The following is a 14319-nucleotide window of genomic DNA, read 5'->3' as shown; positions in this document are numbered from 1 at the left end:
CCTTTGAGTAGGTGCTTGATAGTGTTTTCCTTGCCGACTTATGACATGTGTCCTTTGTTTATGATATTTTATGTGTATACATTGAAAAGATTATTATAAATAATTGACTTAATTGCAGGAAGATGTACTGAATTATAATTTTTTTGCACAAAAATGGCTGATCTATAATAATAGGCGCACGCATGACTTAATTTTAATTTTTAAAACACTCGATTGCATTTCGTTAATTGCCTCAAACATGCGTTACTTTTAAAGGGGTAAAATTGGAATAAATTTATTCTACCTGCTAATGGTATATATTCATAATTGTATTTATATATTATGACATATATAACTAAACGCTAACATTCAAGAATCAAATTGGCACCCCTAATCGTAATACTTAACCCGGCTAATCGTATCAAAACATTTCTTTAAAACCTAGGTGAAGCAAATGAATTCAAAAAGATTTAAATTGCTCCAATAAATTGAGATATAGTAAGATTTTGGTTATTTGTAAGATGTTCAATATAAATACTAGATATAGAATTTCATGTTTACAATTTTCTCAAATATGTGTATATATATTGAAGACATTGTATTGCGAAAGATTAAAAAATATCTTAAAACAAAGTCTTCTTATGTACAAGGGCGGTGACTTTGATCTACACTGATATTATCATCATAAAAACCTACTATTCTACTCAACCTGATACAAATTACGCTCATCATGACACATGATTACACAAAATATTAGGTTTGTAACCAGGACTCTGCATTTATATCAACAATCTAAATGAATTTGCAGAACAAATTCTGGCCCTACCTCCAGTAGTCTTCCATTAGTTATTGCCCCCTTTAATTACTACGAACCGAGGTAGGTTGGACATGGTCTTTCTCAAAATTTCAATATGATTCGAAATAATCTACTCTTAAGCTCTACATAATCTACCTGATGAAGATCCAATTACAATATCAGCATTAAAGGTGATAATAACAAGCTCTCGATCACATTTCTCGACTCAGACTACTGAAATCCCAAGAAAATGTTATATTCTTTCTTTAGTGTTTATATATTCGTAGTTCTCTCATTGATCAAACATAGAAAATTTCAGGCTTACTGGCTTAGGCTTGGTCGCGTGGTATGGCTTAAAATTGAGGGGAAGATAAGCACTTTTAAGTTGACATCTAATACAATTTACACGGCTTACCTTCGCTTTGCTTTCACGGGTCTTTAAATATGGATCGCACATGCCTGTATAGACTTCTTTTAGGATCAATGGGAAAACATATCAACAAATTTGTCCACTTGGACCCTAGAATTGCCAAGTCTGAATGTCAATATTTGAAGCTTAGACCAGAGGATTATTTGTTCGAAGTTGAGTAAGGTGACCACTACCACAATATGACGGAGAGACACGGGATCTGGAGATACTGTTTATAACATCCAAGCCCACAACCAAATGCTACCAGACCCAACAACCCACCACAGGTCAACCCAAAAAAACTAGCAATTTGTTACACATTTGATGTTAACTTGTATCTATAAAGGTCTCAAACACTCCATTTTTTATCGATGTGGGATGTTACAAATACACCATATTATATGATCGACGTCCTCGTCGATCTCACAAACACACATACGGAACCCGGGAAGTGCCTCCACTATACCATAGATTGCCTATAGCAACCCAAAAAAGTGTTTCTATATGGCATAAATTCATTGCAATAGAGTTTATGGCAACGTATTTTGAAAAATCAGGTGTAACGTTTGGTCTCGTTGCCATAAGGGCTTATGGTAACGAATTTGGGACCATATTGCAACATAATAAAGAAGTTGCAAATTCAGTTTACAGCAACCTTTTTACATTTATAGCAATGAATATAATAGCATTGCAATACATGAGACTTTCCATGGCAACATTGTTTTTCAACCTTTTTGGTGATAATCGTTGCAGTACATGGACTTATGCAACATATTTCGAGTTAATTGCAACATATTTGATTAACAAATTTGAATTATATTGCAACCATTTAACCCTCTACTTCAACAAAAATACTTTAAAAAAATGGGCATGACCTTTATATTTCATTAACAACCACCAAATTTAATTGGTATATCCAAAACACAATCCAACAAGCAGGATAACACTGTTACCACAATATCCACACATAAACCAGGTCTAAGAAAAAATACAGAAGTTTAAGAAAACACAACAAAGTTAAAGGTTACACACGATCTTAATCTAATTATACATAAACCAAATATTCATAGTTAATCATCTTTAAACATGAAGTCATATGGCTTCTTCCTCTCCACATGTGGCAGTTTCATCTCCATCCTCAGCACAAGCATGCAAATTTAGACTTCTAGGTTATCTTTATTTTCTTAGAAATAGAGTTAGACTTCTAGATGATCTTTATTTTCTTCTTTTCCATGATTCCTTGAGGCAACAAGCCTCTCCGACTACTCTCAAAAATCCCGCGGATCCTACCAAAACAAAATGCTTTGTCCTTGAGGATGCTACAATAATAAATGAGGAAAGAATTTAATCATAATTTATAGTCTCAAAGAGACACACACACATACCATGTAATCATACATATTTATGTATAGTGAAGTTAAAAATTTGCATGATTTACCTAATAGACCAGGTGAATTTAAAAATAAGCAGGACATTAGCTTATTAGTTTCAGTTTGAGGTAATTGTAAGACTCACCTTAACTGATCAACCCCATTTTTTATTAGTTTTTCTTTTTTCTGCACACTAGATATTATAATAACATAAGTCCAAAATTTATATATGCCTAAATGTTATGTTCTAAATTCTAACCTTGATATGAGATCGCGGTCCCAAAGAATAACCAAATATTAATAACCTCGTGTGACATTAGAAGACTTACATTATTAAAAACTAAAAAATAGAGAAAGAAACTAGAACAACCGTAACATAAACTACGAGTAAGTGTATTAACCAAATAATACAAACTAAATATGATAAAACGAATGGAAAAGATGATGGAATAAAATCAAGAACATGATAATAAAGGATTTCACGCTTTCTATATGTTTAAATAAAACATGATTCTTTTGATAATTAAGAATTTAAATATTTGGGGTATGGTCTCTACCTCATGCTTATAACCAAATATTTGACGCTCAATATTCCAGCAGCAAAGCAATTATAGTACCTACAAGTTGGTTCGTTGTGTAAAGATAACACATCTATATATAATAACAATAACGACATTGATGTATCTTATGCAGCAGAAAAATACAATCTCAGCAACACCTTTTTAGTGCACATGAATATCATAATCTAGATGTAAATATAAACATAAATTAATTGTTCTTACATTAATGTCACAGCCTGAGCCCTTTTGATACAACTGCAAAAATAGTGGTACCTGCAACAACAATGGTAACCTAAATACTAATATTAATTATAAAAGGAAGATCATGTGCATAAAAACATTAAAATTTTGATAAAGAAAAAAAACACTACAACGGTGATTATATATTTGCAACATAGATCTTTGTCTGCTTAAAGAACACAATATATCAACATTGTTGTTGCAATCATAACTACACATAACTACACAGGAAGATAAATGATGGTTCACGTCTCTTTTTTATAACACCAATGTGTTGTCAATCTTTTTATCTAAATAAACATTAATCATGTTCCCTTATGTCACACATAAAAGTGATAGTTAGCCTTCAATTTACTTGTCATTATTTGCACTTCTTCTTGACACGAAATTATGGCCACCTAAAGTTGACATGAACTATCTTATTTAGACCTAATATTAAGTTTTTAATCATTATAAACCAGGCCCATAAGGTTATACAAAGTTAACTATAAAGCTCTATCTCAATACTACTAGCCTGGACTGCTTTATTCCGAGGCTGATATCTCTTAATTTATATACTCAAATGAGTTGAAATCTTTTTTCTAAGTAATATATACATTCAAGACTATAATATATCATAAGTTCAGTATATAATCATTCTACACCATTCAATAAATAGATTTCAAATCTTCCATTTCAGCTGCCCAGAACAGCTTCAGGCAGTCATAGTAATTCATCTATAAATCATTGTCCGCAAGTCTGGCGGTCAAACTTTTTTACATTAGTATTCGTGAGACATAAATAAAAAAAAATTGTTATGTAACCATAAGAAAATTAGGCCTCAAAATATCTCAAAACTTTCGTCCAAAACATGGCAAATTTGCTGGAAATAATACACAGTCTTACACATAACTTAAAATACAAGAATGATAACTTACAAAACTTTGTGACACGTCAAGCACAGGAATTGGAAGTTTCCTTGGAAGCTATATGTGTAATGAATAATAAAAATGTGAAACATAATTAGCACAATTTGCATACATAATTTAGAGAACAACAATTTTACAAAATGAAAATATGAACTATTTAGCAACTAGAACACATAATCCAAAAATGTCTACATATATGAATAAAAGTGTTAGTGTGTGCCCAAGAGACAATACTATTATGTTTATGTTATTAGACATTTGGATTAGTAATTATAATACTATGGATTATTCTTTAGTAATTTATTATATCTTTATTTTTTTGCGATAAAATGTTAAATTAATAAATGTCCTTAGAATACGATATGTAAATCTATATCTCTAAGTACGTGACTTAGAAATGAAATTATGAGAATAGTATTGATATTCCTAAAAGTCCCTAGTCAAGTATTATTGTTAAGGGACGATAATAAATACGTTGAGACTAGTGTGTTTGTTGACTGATGATCACATCTCATTGATCATAGGTACGGTGATACTAAAGTCAAAACACAAGCACATGTATTAGATACATGGCGCTGGATTGACCCGTTGTGAGATACTACATGTTATAGTGTCATAAGTTAATATTACAGTGATAATGATGTATTGGTCCTTAGACCTGAAATCATTATATTTTTATACGAGAATTAACATACTTTGATACTATTGAAAGTTATCCTTGACCGGATAATAATAACAGTAGACATTGGGTATATTATGAAAAATATGAAAAATATGAATGATCTAAATGGGATTTATCCCTCCTATATTAAAAGAGTGATATTATTGGCCACTTGATTGAGTAAGACTATAAAATGTATGACTGTGCTCAAATACTGATTTGTTTAATAGTTTACTCATTGATCAAGGAAAGAAGGATTAAACGTTAACAGAGGATGACACAACGCATGCCTCGAGTTTGATCTATAATATAAGGCTAAAGGGATTATATTACATTGTACATAATTCACGAAAGATTTAATTAAATCACCAATTATTATTATTATTTGGGGAGCAATGATGTATTACTAGATGCCACTCATTATTTATAATTTTATTATTAGAAAATAAAATTATTGCCGACACAATAATAACCTAAAGGGTCACACACAAAGAACGTTTAAAATGGAGTGTTATTTAAATTATGAATTTAAATATTTTATTATTATTAATTCAAATTTAATTATTAAATTAATTAAGTGGGACTTGATTAATTGTATAGATATTAGAATTTGAATTTAATAGTAATATAAACCCAAAATCAGAATGGGTCTTTTTCGAAAGCCCGTTAGGTTTGGGGTTAGGCATTAATCCTCTCTCCCCTATATATACATTAAGATCTATATTTTTAGGGTTCCTAGTCACATTACGTTTTTTAGAAAAAAAACCCTAGCAGCTCTACATCTTAGAGAGGATAGAGAGGAAGAGGAACCAATTGGCTAGTACCGGCTCGGGTGATCGTTGGACGATCAGACATTCGTGTGGATTCCTTGGAGAGTAGATCTTAGCAAGGAGGGATGTTGTGGTTCATCAAGATTAGAACTTACATTACAATCAGAAGGAAAGCTTTATTTAAAGTACATGATCCTATTCTACATAATTATCCAGTCATTATACATAGATCATGCGGTAGGGATTCAAATTTTTTTGTTTTTTGTTGAGTTTTATTGCTTGAATCTCTAATAATGGTATCAGAGCTATGTGTATAATGGGATGATTTGGTTTCGTGGTTGACAATTTTTCAATATATAAAGCATGAATCAGATCTACCATGTATGTATATTGACACCGTTTATATGTGAGATTTAATATGCATGTTGTTATGTTGATTATTGATAAAACTGTTATATAGAGTTTTCTGTATATTCACGTGATGTATATATATATAATGATACTAGCACGTTATATTTTTCCATGACTGATCAGTATGCGATTTGTGTGTTATGCTTGATTTCTGGTTTATAGATAGTGCTATAAACTATTGGTCAGATGGTGTATTGACATGATCTGTGAAATGGGGAATGATTGGTATGTAGATGATACATGCTTCTGAAACTGCATATGATGCAGTAGTGGCAGAGACTGGTCCATATATGATTTGTAGTTCCGAAATTGAGATTTCTGTACAAGACTGGTCTTCCGGAAAAATGATTATGAACATGATTTTTCAAGTTCTTTATTTTATTTAATTGAGCATGGTGCTGCCGCACCCAGCCTGGGATGCCGCCCCCGGATCCCGCCTGGGGCTGCCTCCCCCGAAACCCCGCCCGGGGGGCTGCCGCCCGCGGACCCCTGCTATATTTTTCAAGTTATTTATTTGTTTACTTGAGCATGGTACTGTTTATGGCCTTAAGACCATTAGATTAAATTTTATGGTTTTGGTTTTATAAATACGACTTGCATGTCATTTTTATTATTCTTGTAACTATTTAACCTCGAATGTAATTCAAGTTTTCTTATGTAAGTATATTAGTATAGGTTGTTTTAATGTAATGTACTTCTAGAAGGGGTGATCCAAGAGGAGGAGCAACAATCGAGACAAGAAGAATGAAAACTTGTATTACAGATTTTATCTTGTTTAGCAGGCATGGCATTGGTGACGTATCTAATACATACATTCATGCATGATTAATCTAATTAAAGCATGCATCATTAACTATTCTATACATACATTCATACATCAATATATAAAGTACGGTATGTAAATGTGCTTGGTTATGGCCTTTATCCTATGTGATAAAGGATCAAGGTCAATCTATGATGAAAAATATAAATACAATAAAATTTACAAATGATTATGAGATTTTCGTGTTTATGAAACACGGAATAAAATACGAATCTTCTTTATTTCCAACATGGGGCACTTTTGTCAAAAACGGGTTCATTAAATTTGTAATGTTGTGGGTTTTAAGCGAGACCGATGTGACTCCTCCACTACCTGGAAATCAAACCATTGACGAGTATTGATTTGAAGTATTTTATTCATGGAAAAATTGGAAATCTCTTTATGATGGGATCATGATCGTTTTAATACTAACAAAACCCTAATGTTTATATTAAGTTGTTCAGATGCCTTCCAATATGTCCAACACGTCAAACCCCTAGATCGATAAGGAGTGGGTTTGCCAGAGCGATGTACTCCCATCTATCGTGGGACGGTGTATTGAAGTATATGATACTTTTTAGACCTTTGGGTTAGATGATAAGTGGAATTTATATCCATTTGGAACGCTTCTTATCAGCTTAAGTTGGTGTTTTGGACTCAAGTATTTGGTATTTTTGATGTGTTTTATGTTTAGTTGTTTCAGGGCACTAGTTAGGAGGAGGAAACGAACTTTACAATGATTTTATGCCAATAAGAGATCAGGGAATGGAGTTTCAGAAGTTTGTGAGAAGATTAGAGTGCAAAACAAGAAAATACAGAAAATTCCAGAAGGAAAGCGCGCCCACGCCTGAAGGGGCGTACCTGCGCCATGTTTTTCAGAGAGGGGGCGCGACCGCGCCCCAGTGCTGAGCGGCCGCGCCAGTATAAAGCTGCGGAATCCTGTTTCTACTCTGATTTGAAGATTTAGAGATTTCAGGTGATCCCGGGGCTTATATATAATGAAAAGAAGACGTTTTAAGGAGAAGGAAGCCAGGGAGAATAAAAAGAAGACCTAGAGCACACGAGACGGCTAAGGAGAAGAAGAATTAGTTCATTCTTTTGTATTCTTCGATTTAGGCAATACTTTTGGATGCTTATTTTGTTCTTGTTCTAAACCCTATTACTTTATATATTCTTGCGTAGTATTTTGAACTTATTTATTACCATGTTTTCATTGGAACCCATAGTGACGATGCGTTCGATCATGAACTAATCATTGTCATGTGGTTCTAGCGGATTTATTTATGGATTTCAATAGTTGATTGATTTAAATCTTTAGTGTGTGGTGATTTATGATTTCCTAGTTTGGTTGTGCTTATTCGTCTTTGATGCGTAGCTAACATCTAAGATTGTTTTTTAATCTCTATTAAAGCGACAGTGAATATAGAGGTTTAGAACATGTCATGCTATCATAGGTTTATGTATAAATTGACATGCATGATTCGTAGTGTAATTTTAACCATATTACACACCCTATGTAATCACAATAGATAACTTGTTCTTAAACCGTTATGTTTTCAAATCTTATAGATATATAGGGTCTAAGCATAATTGGTGTCTATTTGGCTTCTATCTTGATTATAGATGCTCAGTAGTAGGGTATACGTATATCGAAAGATAGTGTATACTAATTTTGTGTTATCTGATTAGTTATCATCACCATCTCATACTATTGATAAAGACATAAACTTTGAATGAAGTATTTAATAAAGTTAAAATCCCATGTTTTATTCCCATATAAGTAAATCAGTTTGAATCTCTTAGTTAATGCATGCTAGTATAATCTCTTAAGTAGTTAATCAACTCAAATTTGTTACTTGTCTTAGTTGTGAATGATAATCATACATGGTTGCATAAGTGTATAATCTGAACTTAACCTAAACCAATCTATGTGGGAACGAACTTGACTTAAATCTTATACTACTTGTGATCGCGTACGCTTGCATGTATTTTCGCATGTGTTTTATTGCTAATATTAGACTTAACTAAGTTACCATAATAGGATTGTGAACTTATAGGCATATAGTTTGATAAAATTTATTGGATAAATATGAATACATGTTATTTCATTAAACTATCCAAGAGTTATATAGTTGATATAATTGAAAAATGTTGTCTACCTAAATAATCTTATTTTGGGAGAAAGGTCAAAGCTGACCTAAGATATGATGAAATATAGATCTTGACTCACTAGAAAGTATATAGAAGATATTCTTCTCAAATTAATAGTTAGGACTATTAATTAGATAAAAATAGTGGGAGATATATATTTTGAATATATATCAATAATCATTTGAACATAATTTAATAATCATCTATAGACTAATTTCTCTTATACATTTTAAACATTGTAGATATCAAATGGCAAACAATTCAAACAACTTCTCTGTGCGATCAGTCCTTGAGAAGGACAAGCTTGAGGATTGTCTTCAAACAAGAGTGCTAGATCTATGTAATAGATATTCCTCGCATTGCACCTCTCCCTGAAGGAGCATCCCGTGCTTAACATACTGTTTATCAGAAACATATCGATGATGACACGGATGTTTTTTATCTCATGTTAGCGACCATGAGTGCTGAACTTCAGAATCAACACGAGAATATGGATTCTTATGATATGATTGTGCACCTTAAGCAGGGAGAACGTGATCCGGTTGGACCGCATGTTCTAAGGATGATAGGGTATATTGAGTACCTTGCCAAATTGGGTGCCCCGATTGCTTTGGAGCACCAGATTAATCTAATTTTGCAAATTTTTAAACAGCAGCTATTCTCAATTTGTGATAAATTACAACGTGAATGAGATAGATAAGAACCCCACTGAATTGTTGGCTATGTTGAAAACTGCTGAGACCAACATTCAGAATGCATCCCATGCTCCCATGTTGATGGTGAATAAGGGGAAGTCTAAAGGAAAGGGTAAATGGAAAGGCAAGAGGAAGATGGGATCTAAATCTAATGCCAATCCGAAACCTGATTCGACCAAGGATTTGAAGCCTAAAGGTGATGTTCCAAAGGTTGGTGATTGTCACTATTTCAAGAAACCAGGTCATTGGAAGAGAAACTGTCATGCTTATTTGGAGAATCTGGAGAAGAGAATGTTGTTGTTGATGCTTCTGATTCAGGTATTTATGTTATAGAAATCAATTTGTCTACTTATATATCTCGGGTATTAGATACTGGACGTGGTTCTCACATATGTATAAATGTGCTGGAACTGCGGGGAAGTAGGAAATTGGTGAAAGGAGAAGTCGACATACGAGTTGGCGATGGAGCAAAGGTTGATGTCTTAGCTGTATGACTTATCGTTTATCGTTGCCCACTGGGCTTGTTTTAGAACTAGATAACTGTTTTTACGTGCCTGCGATTTGCAAAAACATTATTTCGGTTTCTTGTTTGGACAAGAAAGGTTTTTCATTTTTGATTCAGAAAAGTAATTGTTCCCTTTCATTGAATAATGTTACCTATGGGGTTGCACATTTGTTTAATGTTTATATGTTATTGATATAGATACGCTTGTCTATAACATAAATAATGATAATAAACGTATTAAGATGAACGACTCAAATCAAACATACATTTGGCATTATCGTTTAGGCCATCATAAATGAGAAACGCATTTCCAAATTACATCATGATGGTTACCTGGATAAGTTTGATTTTGAATCATACGAAGAATGCAAATCTTGTCTCATTGGCAAAATGGATAAAGCTCATTTTATCGGACAAGATAAAAGGACCACCGAACGATTAGGACTTATACATAGTGATGTATGTGGTCCAATGCGTACGATGGCAAGAGGTGGCTTTTACTACTTCATTACATTTACTGACGATTTCAAATCAGGCATAGAGGCTAATCCAGGAAAGAGAGAAGTCAAAGAACAGCTTAAGGCAATCACCCTGAGGTCTGGAAAGGTCGCGAGCCCCCAAAATCATCAAAACGCAAATTCTAAAAAATTCTTCCAGAAGGAAGGTGCGACCGCGCCTACACCAAGCGCCCGCGCCCTGCCCTTTTCCAGAAAGTGAAAATTCAGCTGAAATGGCTTCGCAGAAGGATGGCGAGGTGGAACCGAAGAAGAATGCTGTTGGAAACACTTCTCCTGAGCAGTATACAGGAGACAAACAAGTATATTCTCCTCCTCCATATCCTAAAAGGCTCCAGAAGCAGAAGTTTGACAAGCAGTTTGCCAAGATTTTGGAGGTTTTCAAGAAGTTGCACATTAACATACCTTTTGCGGAAGCTCTAGAACAAATTTAGAGCTATGCTAAGTTCATGAAGGGCATTCTATCTCGGAAGCTAAAACTTGAGGAGTTGGAAACCGTTGCTCTAACGGAAGAGTGCAGTGTTGTGCTGTAATAAAAACTTCCTCCTAAGCTTAAAGATCCATGAAGCTTCACGATACCATGTACCATTGGCAATCTATCTTTTGACAAGTGTTTGTGTGACTTGGGAGCTAGCATCAATCTGATGCCCTTGTCTGTCTTCAAGAAACTTGGTCTGCCTGATCCAAAACCTGTAAACATGTCCTTGCAACTGGCTGACCAATCTATCACTTATCCGCGAGGTGTAGTGGAGGATGTTTTGGTTAAGGTGGATAAACTCATCTTCCCTGCTGATTTTGTCATTCTGGACTTTGAGGAAGATAAGAAGATCCCCATTATCTTGGGGAGACCGTTCTTAGCTATAGACCGAACTCTGATCGATGTATAAAAGGGTGAGCTTACTATAAGGGTGCGGGATCAGGACGTTAACTTTAATATTTTCAATACAATGAGATTCCCTACTGATGAAGAGGAGTGCTTTAAAGTAGAGTTGGTCGACTCTGTAGTGACTTCGGAGCTTGATCGAATGTTAAGGACTGATGCCTTAGAGAGAGCTTTAACAGGGGAATCTGATAGTAAAGATGAAGAGGGGGCAGAGCAGCTGCAGTATTTGAATGATTCTCCATGGAAAAGGAGATTGGATTTGCCATTCGAATCTCTTGGATTATCAGAGCTTAAAAATTCTCAGGAGCGTCTCAAACCAGCTATTGAGGAAGCTCCCACACTTGAGCTCAAACCACTGCCTGGTCACTTAAGGTATGCTTTTTTAGGAGAAGCATCTACTTTACCTGTTATTATTGCATCTGACCTTTCAGGTAGTGACGAAGACAAGCTCTTGAGAATTCTGAGAGAGTTTAAATCAGCAATTGGATGGACTATAGCAGATATCAAGGGAATCATCCATTCGTATTGCATGCATAAAATTCTGTTGGAGGAAGGAAGTAAGCCAACAGTTGAACAGCAGAGAAGACTCAATCCTATCATGAAAGAGGTTGTGAAGAAGTAAATTCTTAAATGACTGGATGCAGGGATCATCTATCCTATTTCTGATAGTTCATGGGTGAGCCCGGTGCAGTGTGTGCCTAAGAAAGGAGGTATTACAGTTGTTACTAATGAGAAGAACGAGCTCATTCCTACTCGGATAGTCATAGGATGGAGAGTATGCATGGACTATCGAAAGCTGAATAAAGCCACCAGGAAGGATCACTTCCCGCTTCCATTCATTGATCAAATGCTTGACAGGTTGGTTGGTCATGAGTATTATTGTCTTCTGGATGGGTACTCGGGTTATAATCAGATTTGCATTACCCCAGAAGATCAGGAGAAAACCACCTTTACTTATCCTTTTAGCACTTTCACTTTCCGTCGAATTTCTTTCGGACTTTGTGGTACACCTACTACTTTTCAGAGATGCATGATGGCCATATTCTCTTATATGATTGGCACTAATGTGGAGGTGTTCATGGATGACTTCTCTGTGTTCGGGACTTCTTATGATGAGTGTTTGCATAATTTTATTTTGGTGCTGAAAAGATGGGTTGAGACCAATCTGGTGCTCAACTGGGAAAAATGTCACTTCATGGTGCGGTAGGGTATCATTCTTGGGCACAAGGTATCTAGAAAAGGTCTTGAAGTGGATAAGGCCGATGTGAGGGTTATTGAAAATCTCCCTCCACCAATCTCAGTTAAAGGAATCCGTAATTTTCTTGGTCATGCAGGTTTTTATCGGTGACTCATCAAAGATTTCTCAAAAAATTTCTAAACCTTTATGCGATCTGCTGGAGAAGGATGTTCCCTTCAAATTTGATGAAGAATGTTTGGCTGCGTTTGAGAGCTTAAAGAAGAGTTTGACTACAGCACCTGTTATTACTGCACCTAATTGGGATGAGCCATTCGAGATAATATGTGATGCTAGTGATTTTACAGTTGGAGCTATACTTGGCCAGAGAAAGAAGAACATTTTTCATGTAGTTTACTATGCTAGTAAAACCCTTAATGGTGCTCAGCTGAATTACACTACTACAGAGAGGGAGCTTTTGAAAATTGTCTATGGTTTAGAGAAATTTCGATCTTATTTGCTTGGGACAAAAGTGACAGTTTACACTGATCATGCTGCTATTTGATATCTGGTCTCCAAGAAAGATTCAAACCTCGCTTGCTTCAATGGATTCTATTGCTTCAGGAATTCAAGCTGTAAATCAAGGACAGAAAAGGTACATAAAATCAGGCAGCAGATCATCTCTATCGTTTGGAAGATCACGGCAAGGCTTTACAAGATAAGACGTTAATCAATGAATCTTTTCCCAATGAGCAACATTTTGGGGTGCAAGAAGAAGAACCATGGTTTGCAGATATTGTGAACTATCTTGTGAGTAATGTTATTCCCCCAGAACTCTCTTATGCTCAAAGGAAGAAGTTTCTACATGAGGTGTAGTGGTATCGATGGGATGAGCCATTCTTGTTCAGACAAGGAGCAGATCAGATAATAAGGAGGTGCATTCCGTATAGTGAGATGGAGGGTATTTTGAGAGATTGTCAGTCTACTGGATATGGTGGTCATTATGGTGGAAAGAAAACAACTGCCCGTATCCTTCAAGCGGGATTTTTCTGGCCTACATTATTTAAAGATGCTCATCAGTTTGTGTTAAGATGTGATCGCTACCAAAGGGTTGGAAATATGTCCCAGAGAGACGAGATGCCTCTCAATGTTCTTCTTGAAGTTGAGATTTTCGATGTTTGGGGAATCGACTTTATGGGGCCATTTATCTCGTCATGCAATAATTAGTATATTCTTTTGGCGGTGGATTATGTGTCTAAATATGTTGAGGTTAAAGCTTTTCCAACCTACGATGCTAAGATGGTGATTAATTTTCTTTATAAGCAGATATTCACACGTTTCGATACTCCAAGGGTCATAATCAGTTATAAGGGATCGCATTTTTGCAATCGCAAGTTCACTGTATTAATGGAAAAGTATCATGTGAATCATCGTGTTGCCACGGCCTACCATCCTCAAATTAATGGGCAAGCTGAAGTGTCAAACCAACA

This window comes from Apium graveolens, chromosome 7, assembly GCF_009905375.1.
Source record: "Apium graveolens cultivar Ventura chromosome 7, ASM990537v1, whole genome shotgun sequence".
Lineage (NCBI taxonomy): Eukaryota > Viridiplantae > Streptophyta > Magnoliopsida > Apiales > Apiaceae > Apium > Apium graveolens.
The sequence above is the reverse complement of the archived record's forward strand: the minus strand, read 5'-3'. Positions refer to the sequence as shown.